General features: G+C 43.6%; 1 non-coding gene across 1 annotated transcript; it reads right to left on the bottom strand.

The window, feature by feature from the left end:
* Window positions 1-419: 419 nt before the first annotated feature.
* TRNAL-UAG (transfer RNA leucine (anticodon UAG)) lies at window positions 420-499 on the bottom strand. Its single transcript has one exon. It is a non-coding gene; the product is annotated as a tRNA-Leu (tRNA).
* Window positions 500-10,370: the final 9,871 nt, after the last annotated feature.

Consider the following 10,370-nt stretch of genomic DNA (forward strand, 5'->3'; position numbering starts at 1 on the left):
TATCCGGAGGCGTTAACGGCTCCTTTACTGTCACCCGTGCGCAAAATCTGCTCATGTTTATGCGCACAGCATGAAACCGATCATCAAATCATTAATGCGTGCCTAATTTACTCTGCGAGGATTTTAATACTGCCTAATGATCGCGTGCTATTCCATAATGTTGTGTATAGCTGCGCGCTGTATTTCCTGATAAAATGTTGAACTGTTTCTGCATTTTTGGATGTAATAATCAACATATATTTTTAGATGTAATAATCAACATATATAGCTGTGAACTTGGTTGATCATTTGAGGACATCAAGTTTAGAATCATTTTGAGGGAACGGTGGTGGCTTGCGAGGCGATATATAAGCTGGTAACAAGTAAGGACAATAGATAGTTCGAAGCTGAAGGCTTAGCGAAACAAAAAGGGAAAAACTTGACAGCTGTGGGATTTGAACCCACGCCCTTTCGGACCAGAGCCTAAATCTGGCGCCTTAGACCACTCGGCCAAACTGTCTTTGATGTTAAAATGGTCTCGTTTACTTATATATTCTGTAAAAACATTTGTCGACATTCGCTGTTACGTAGTATTTCCTTTCTTTGCAGGAGGAGGTAATTTCATAGTACAATGTTTCGTGGTTAAATGTAATTATGGTGGATTTGTAATATCTTTTATTTTGAATAAAAGGCATTGCATCGCCCCCATTTTTCAATTAAGAAAGCCGTACACCAGCCAAGTATCACAGGTTCAGATTTATTTTTCGAAACGGTCCATTAATTAAGAAGAAAGTGCCCAATTTATAGGAGAAAATCGGGCGAAAATCAACAACACAGACTTTGCACCCCGGCCAACCTGGCTACCCACATGAAGCACACACACCATCGAGGAGAAAGACCATCGTTGGATGTCATCGAGTGTCATCGTCGTCACTCCTCCACGAGACAGCGATTCCGACTTCACCTTAGACAACCACCACCGAGATCCTCGCCGCAAACGACATCGCAACCCAAGTGAGTCTATGCCAAACAATCGACCCCCAAGCACATCGAGGAGGAGGCAGCTCCGACTTCAACCGTGACCTTCATAGGAGAAGTTGCACGCCTTGCACCGACGCAAGCACCAATCAAGTGGCATCGTTGCCACAAGTCGCCTCGCAGCTCCGACTTCACCATCACGGCAGGGGTGACGAAGGACATGACACAACTCCGATCCGCTCACCATTGTCATCGTCGCCACGCAACCCAAGACGCCAACATCATCCAACTTCCACGGGTCCCTCCGACCTAAGCAGCTCCAAATCGATGCCCTCAAGAGGGAAGACGACACAAGAGTGCCGCCATCGACCGATCACGGTGGATCTAGGGATTTCCCCGGAGTATACTCAGACACGAAGCCACAACGTCACCTCGGCGATGCCTTCAAGAAGGGAGCGGCGCCCGAAGCCGCCGCCATCGCTGGCCTCGGCCAGCTGCCGGCCGGCCAGCAACCGAGACAAGGCGTTAGCCCGAGACTTGTCGCACCATCCTGCTTCGTGCCCAAGACCGGATCACCTTCTTCCACCTTGCCCACCAACACCTCGCCGCTGCCCAGGGCCGCCGCCCCCGGAACACCACCAGCACCTAGCCACTGCACCAATGCAGCACCACCACGGCCAGTGCCCCCCGCGCTAGCCAGCCGCGACGCCCAGGCCACCCACGCCCGGAGCCGGCCCGCATGGCCCAGGTCCGGCCCGGCGGCGCCCGCCATCCCCAGCGCCGCCGCCCCGCACGTCCTCGCGCCACCTTCCCCAAAGACCGGTCGCCAGCAGCCACGCAGCGCCCGCAGAATTACCATCGCCCGACCGCCTGTGCCAAGCTCAGATCGGCCCGGCCGCGCCGCCGCCAGCAGCCACGCACCAGGCCGCCGTAGATGCCCTCCACCGCGACCACCGGCTCCGCCGGCCGGTGCGTCGCAACCTCCCGCCGCCAAACCCCAAGCTGCCTCCCGCCGCCGCGGCCTCCCCAAACCGCGAGCAAGCCCCTCCGCCGGCCGGAGAAAACAGGTCCTGCCGCCGCCGGCTCCGCGTGGGCTTTGCCCGGCGGAGCCCACCGGCGACGGCAGGGAAGGAGGTGGTGGAGGGGGAGGGGTGGTTGCCGGCGGCGCGGTCGTATCGCCGCCTGTGTCGCCCAGGGGAGGAGCGACGCGGGGGCCTGAAAGTTCTGTGGATCGTGTCCGAGAGTATAAGGTACTACAGGTTCAGATTTATTACAACAAACGCCCAGTATTCTAAAAATTCAACAAGTTCAGGACTAGACACCAACAACTACACCCAAACACAGACTGTTTCTGTAGGAGAACGTTGCATAGAAAACAAAAATTTTCCTACCGCGAACACGCAATCCAAGCCAAGATGCAATCTAGAAGACGGTAGCAACGAGGGGGTATCGAGTCTCACCCTTGAAGAGATTCCAAAGCCTACAAGAGGAGGCTCTTGTTGCTGCGGTAGATGATCACTTGCCGCTTGCAAAAGCGCGTAGAAGATCTTGATCACGATCGGTTCCGGCGCCACGAACGGGCAGCACCTCCGTACTCGGTCACACGTTCGGTTGTTGATGAAGACGACGTCCACCTCCCCGTTCCAGCGGGCAGCGGAAGTAGTAGCTCCTCTTGAATCCGACAGCACGACGGCGTGGTGTCGGTGGCGGTGTAGAAGTCCGGCGGAGCTTCGCTAAGCAATGCGGGCAATATGGAGTGGAGGAGCTTGGCTAGGGTTTGGGAGGGGGTGGCCGGCCACTCTATGGGGGGCGGCCAGCTTATGGTCTTGGGGTGGCCGGCCCCCTCCCTTGGCCCCTCATTATATAGGTGGATCCCAAGTGTTGGTGTCCAAGTCTTCGAATAAGACCCGAAACCAAAACCTTCCATAGGAGGGGGAAACCTAGCCCAACTAGGACTCCCACCCAAAGGTGGGATTCCCACCTCCCATGTGTGGGGTGGCCGGCCCCCTATGGTGGAGTCCACTTGGGACTCCACCCCATCTAGGGCTGGCCGGCCATGGAGGTGGAGTCCCTTGTGGACTCCACCTTCCTTGGTGGTTTCTTCCGGACTTTTCTAGAACCTTCTAGAACCTTCCATAGAACCTTCCGCGACATTTTATTTCACATAAAATGACATCCTATATATGAATCTTATTCTCCGGACCATTCCGGAACTCCTCGTGATGTCCGGGATCTCATCCGGGACTCCGAACAAATATTCGAACTCCATTCCATAATTCAAGTGCTACCATTTCAACATCCAACTTTAAGTGTGTCACCCTACGGTTCGAGAACTATGCGGACATGGTTGAGTACTCACTCCGACCAATAACCAATAGCGGGATACGGAGATCCATAATGGCTCCCACATATTCAACGATGACTTTAGTGATCGAATGAACCATACACATATATTACCAATTCCCTTTGTCTCGCGATATTTTACTTGTCCGAGGTTTGATCTTCGGTATCACTCTATACCTTGTTCAACCTCGTCTCCCGACAAGTACTCTTTACTAAATGCCGTGGTATGTGGTCTCTTATGAACTCATTCATATGCTTGCAAGACATTAGACGACATTCCACCGAGAGGGCCCGGAGTATATCTATCCGTCATCGGGATGGACAAATCCCACTGTTGATCCATATGCCTCAACTCATACTTTCCGGATACTTAATCCCACCTTTATAGCCATCCATTTACGCAGTGGTGTTTGGTGTAATCAAAGTACCTTTCCGGTATAAGTGATTTACATGATCTCATGGTCATAAGGACTAGGTAACTATGTATCGAAAGCTTATAGCAAATAACTTAATGACGAGATCTTATGCTACGCTTAATTGGGTGTGTCCATTACATCATTCACACAATGACATAACCTTGTTATTAATAACATCCAATGTTCATGATTATGAAACTAATCATCCATTAATCAACAAGCTAGTTTAAGAGGCATACTAGGGACTTCTTGTTTGTCTACATATCACACATGTACTAATGTTTCGGTTAATACAATTCTAGCATGATATATAAACATTTATCATAAACATAAAGATATAAATAATAACCACTTTATTATTGCCTCTAGGGCATATCTCCTTCAGTCTCCCACTTGCACTAGAGTCAATAATCTAGTTTACATTTGTAAAGATATAACACCTTGGCCTTCTGGTGTTTTATCATGTTTCGCTCACGGGAGAGGTTTTAGTCAACGGATCTGACAAGCTCAGAACCGTATGTATTTTGTAATTCATTTGCGTCTCAACGCATCACTCATTTCCAAATGAGTCGGCATTAAATAAGTTTGGTCTTCTCGGTGGAACCTTAATTCCGCGGTCTGAAATATGTCACTAATATTGTCACATACAATATAGCTTCAAAGTTCCGACTCGTCGGAAATACACCAAGTTCTCAAAGAACCTCTTGACTTAACATCTATTGTCATTGTCAAAACAATGACATACTCTGCCTTCTTTTGTAGATTCCGTCACAATATTTAGAACTCTTCTAAATCTAGCATAGACAACTTCTAGCTCATTGTGCTACTTTTAAAACAACACTTAGTCTAATTTGAGATTGAAATTATATTTTATATATGACAAAACCAATATCGGTGTAACACCTTACAGCGATTTGTTTGTCATTTCTTCATACAAAAAATATATATATCCTTAGTTCTTCTAAAGTACTCAAGGATATTCTTCTTGTCGTCCCATGATCATCTTATGAATCATTCCGGTATATGCTCATAACATTTTATAGCACATGATATCTGATTGTGTACATATTATTCGTGATCTATAATCACTCATGTGTTTTTACTCATTGAGTGTCGATACACTCAAGTCTTGTTAAACCTTCACATGACAAGAACATTTTCTTAATATTTCTATATTGAACTATTTCAATATCCATTCTATGTACTTTGACTTAAACTTATTATGTGTTTCAATCTATCTTCATAGATCTTGACACTAAATATGTTTTAGTCCATATCCTTTCATTGAAGTTAATTTTCAATGAAACATTTTAATCAAGTATATAATTACATTATTTATAACCAACTATATGTCATCTACATAAAGTATTATAAATATGTCTCAGCGCTCCCACTTAATTTCTTGCAAATGCAAGCTTCTTCATCGTCTCTGATGAAATCAAAAACTCTTTGACTATTTCATCTGGTGAAGATTCCTACTCCGCAATACTTACTTCATCCAATTGAAGTTCGTATACCTATCTAGTATTCCACAGACCAGCAAAACTCTTGGTTGTATCTTGTATACACCTTTAATACATACTTCGATAAGTAATGTATTTTGCCATCCTACTAGCATATCTCCTAAAAGAAATATGTAGTGATTACTAGAATAATCCACATAGACTATAAGCATTGCTACGGAAGATCTAATCTTATCGTAGTCAACTCTTTGAACTTTGTTGTAAACTATTTTTCAACAAGTCGAGCTTTCTTCAAGGATATTTCATCCAAGTCTATAGATCCATTTACTTTCAAAAAGTATTCATCTATTATGGATTTCAAGGCGCATGGCCATTTTAACTGAGTCGGGGCCCATCATAACTTCTTTGTTTGTAGTTGGTTTATCATTGTTCAAAATCAATCCTTTGTCCACAAATCATTTATTTGATCACAAAGTAAACCATACCTACGATGAGTTCAATATGTACTTCGATCTCCATGGCTAAAACACTTTGTAGTCATGGGAGCCATGATCGTCGTGGCCGCTTCAAAACCAATTCCGATGCTGCGCTACTCGATCATTATGCTCAGGTTCATAAACCTTATCAAATTATATTGTCCTCCCACTCAAATACTTCACTAGAAACAATTTCTTGGAAATAAGAACATTGACAAACACTTTTGTCTTTGTCTTGTGGGAAGAATTCCCAATTAAATCTCTCGGGATAACCAACGAAGACATTCATCCGATTTTGGTTGTAAACTCTTAGACCAAAATTTAAAGAAAAGACTATTAGGGTTTATACCCATGTCATAACTTGTATGATGTCATTTCATCGGATCATGATGATGCTCTATTCAGTGTAAAAGCGGTAGTCACTAAAGCATAATCCACAAAAATATAATGGCATCAATATTTTATCTCATCATTGATCCAACAAGTATTGGATACATCTCTTGGATACTTCTTCATCACTATGATACTCCAAGAAACGTGAGTTGTAGAACAATTTCATAACTCTCTTAGATGTTCACTAAAACTCGTAATTCAAATATTTCCACCATGATCCAATCATAGATATTTGTCTTTTCTATTACGATGATTTCCACTTCATGCTGAAATTTATTTGAATCCATTCAAATGTTTCAAACTTTTCCTTATTGAATATATCCACATATATACTCAATTCATTGTTTGAAAGTTTTCATGAAGTAGAAGAATCTCCCGCACACAACTATGCTCGATGAACCACATACATCATTATGTATTTTTTTCACTAAGTTTGTTGCCCGTTCAACTCTTGGCCTATGAATGGTATTTTAATCATTCTCTTTAGAAAAGATTTTGCAAGCGCCAAATGATTCAAAAATCAAATGACTCCAAAAATCCATTTGCATGGAGTTCCTTCATGCGTTCCTTTCTAACATGACCTAAATGGCGGTTCCACTAATAAGTGGAATTCAAATCATTTGCCGTATGGCATTTTAGCGTCAGTGTTATGTATGTGTGTTTCACCATTAAGATTTATAATAACTTATCCATCATATATGGAGTAATGTCATAATTTGAACAACTCATTGTTTTCATTTGACCAGAGCAAAATAACAATTATTAAGTTCTTTATTATAAATTCTAAGGGCTAGATAGAATGCCAACGACGGACATAATAACACTTTATTTTGTTCCGTACGTGCATTTCTATCATATTCTTTGTCGATCACTTAGGCCATTGTATTCTTGTATTGCGTTGTATTGTATGACACTTCATACCAACCAATATAGTACTAATACCCAAGAATTTCATTGTGTGACTTAACTAGGAATACAACCATAACATGTATATCATTTATATACACCTGAGCTAGACTTTCTAGTCTTTTCTTTTCTTTTGCCAAAATATCTTTTGCAGTTTCTCTTTTAGCTTTCCTCATTATTCAGAAAAACACTTCAACATCATTAACTTCTAGGTTTGTTGGTCAAATACCAATAACCTTGAGGTTCTTACTTTGAAATTGATCATCATATGACAAGTGTTCCATATTTCACTTATTAGTAACTTTGTAATATGATGAACAATTTCACTCATAATTTTATCCATCATATCATGACGACTTTCCGAGACCATGTCTGTACATGCTAGGCTCGTAAAGTTTTAACCTTGGTATTTGCATGTGCAAATCTAGCTTGCACCCGTTGTATGCACACGTAGAATCTATCACACCCGATCATCACGTGATGCTTCAAACGACGAGTCTTAGCAACGGTGCATATTAAGGATGGTCACTTCATGGATATGTGAATATCGTTAGTGCCCCAATAGTTGGAGGATTGTGACGCCTTGCGTCTTCAACCTTTGTACATTCCCATAAAACTTATGAGTTCATGTAGTCTCACCAAAATATATTCTATCATCTTGCAATAAGGTCTTAGATATCACTTATATCTCATACCTTGATTATTTCTGAAAACTAAATTTTCAGCTCCTTACTTTTCAAACAAATTTGAACTTCAAGTTTCACGGAGACAAGATAACTTTAGGTACTAATTGAAACCATAGCTCTTTGAATCAACAATGTGAGGTTTACTAAAAGTTTGCAATAGGACTTAATCAATTCTTGATTCTTTAACAATACGGTACCAATCCGTAAAGTTTCTAATCAGATTTTAACAGTATTTCTATCTCAGTAACAAGACTAGCGCATAGTAGTAAACGGATGCCAATACTACAAAATTAATTCAAAATACTACTCAGACTATGTTTATGATAATTAGTTCATGTTTTAATCTAATTACTAATGAACTCCCACTTAATACAACATCCCTCATAGTTATTAAGTGGTACACGATCCAAATTCACTACACCAAAAACCGATCATCACGTGAGATGATGTAGCTTCAATGGTGAACATCAACATGTTGATCATATCATCCATATGACTCGTGTTCAACCTTTCGGTTTCGTTGTCCCGAGGCCATGTCTCGTACATGCTAGGCTCGTCAAGCAAACCCAAGTATTCCGCGTGTGCAACATGGCTTACACCCGTTGTATGTGAATCGTTGAATCTATCACATCCGATCATCACGAGATGCTTCAAACGACGAACTATTACAACGGTGCATACGAGGGGAGAACACTTTATTATCTTGATATTAATGTGAGGGATCATCTTATAATGCTACCGTCGCGATCTAAGCAAAATAAGATGCATAAAGGATTAACATCACATGCAGTTCATATGTGATATGATATGGCCCTTTTGTCTTTGCGCCTTTGATCTTCATCTCCAAAGCACGGACATGATCTCCATCATCAACGGGCATGATCTCCATCATTGTCGGCGTAGCGTCAAGGTTCATGGCGCCGTCTTCATGGTTGTTCACCTCATGTAGCAACTATTACAACTACTTTGAAATACTACTCAACATGAAAATTAAAGACAACCATAAGGCTCTCACGGTTGCCACAATACAATAATGATCATCTCATACATATTCATCATCATATCATGGCCATATCACATCACCAAACCCTGCAAAAACAAGTTAGACGTCTCTAATTTGGTTTGCATATTTTACGTGGTTTAGGGTTTTCGAGAGAGATCTAATCTACCTACGAACATGAACCACAACGTTGATACTAATGTTTTCAATAGAAGAGTAAATTGAATCTTCACTATAGTAGGAGAGACAGACACCCGCAAAGCCTCTTATGCAATACAAGTTGCATGTCGAACGAGGAACAAGTCTCATGAACGCGGTCATGTAAAGTTAGTCCGAGCCGCTTCATCCCACTATGCCACAAAGATGCAAAGTACTCAAACTAAAGATAACAAGAGCATCAACGCCCACAAACCATTGTGTTCTACTCGTGCAACCATCTATGCATAGACACGGCTCTGATACCACTGTAGGAGAACGTTGCATAGAAAACAAAAATTTTCCTACCGCGAACACGCAATCCAAGCCAAGATGCAATCTAGAAGACGGTAGCAACGAGGGGGTATCGAGTCTCACCCTTGAAGAGATTCCAAAGCCTACAAGAGGAGGCTCTTGTTGCTGCGGTAGATGATCACTTGCCGCTTGCAAAAGCGCGTAGAAGATCTTGATCACGATCGGTTCCGGCGCCACGAACGGGCAGCACCTCCGTACTCGGTCACACGTTCGGTTGTTGATGAAGACGACGTCCACCTCCCCGTTCCAGCGGGCAGCGGAAGTAGTAGCTCCTCTTGAATCCGACAGCATGACGGCGTGGTGTCGGTGGCGGTGTAGAAGTCCGGCGGAGCTTCGCTAAGCAATGCGGGCAATATGGAGTGGAGGAGCTTGGCTAGGGTTTGGGAGGGGGTGGCCGGCCACTCTATGGGGGCGGCCAGCTTATGGTCTTGGGGTGGCCGGCCCCTCCCTTGGCCCCTCATTATATAGGTGGATCCCAAGTGTTGGTGTCCAAGTCTTCGAATAAGACCCGAAACCAAAACCTTCCTTAGGAGGGGGAAACCTAGCCCAACTAGGACTCCCACCCAAAGGTGGGATTCCCACCTCCCATGTGGGGGTGGTCGGCCCCCTATGGTGGAGTCCACTTGGGACTCCACCCCATCTAGGGCTGGCCGGCCATGGAGGTGGAGTCCCTTGTGGACTCCACCTTCCTTGGTGGTTTCTTCCGGACTTTTCTAGAACCTTCTAGAACCTTCCATAGAACCTTCCGCGACATTTTATTTCACATAAAATGACATCCTATATATGAATCTTATTCTCCGGACCATTCCGGAACTCCTCGTGATGTCCGGGATCTCATCCGGGACTCCGAACAAATATTCGAACTCCATTCCATAATTCAAGTGCTACCATTTCAACATCCAACTTTAAGTGTGTCACCCTACGGTTCGAGAACTATGCGGACATGGTTGAGTACTCACTCCGACCAATAACCAATAGCGGGATCTGGAGATCCATAATGGCTCCCACATATTCAACGATGACTTTAGTGATCGAATGAACCATACACATATATTACCAATTCCCTTTGTCTCGCGATATTTTACTTGTCCGAGGTTTGATCTTCGGTATCACTCTATACCTTGTTCAACCTCGTCTCCTGACAAGTACTCTTTACTCGTACCGTGGTATGTGGTCTCTTATGAACTCATTCATATGCTTGCAAGACATTAGACGACATT

The sequence above is a fragment of the Lolium perenne genome, chromosome 1 (assembly GCF_019359855.2).
Source record: "Lolium perenne isolate Kyuss_39 chromosome 1, Kyuss_2.0, whole genome shotgun sequence".
In the NCBI taxonomy this organism is placed as follows: domain Eukaryota; kingdom Viridiplantae; phylum Streptophyta; class Magnoliopsida; order Poales; family Poaceae; genus Lolium; species Lolium perenne.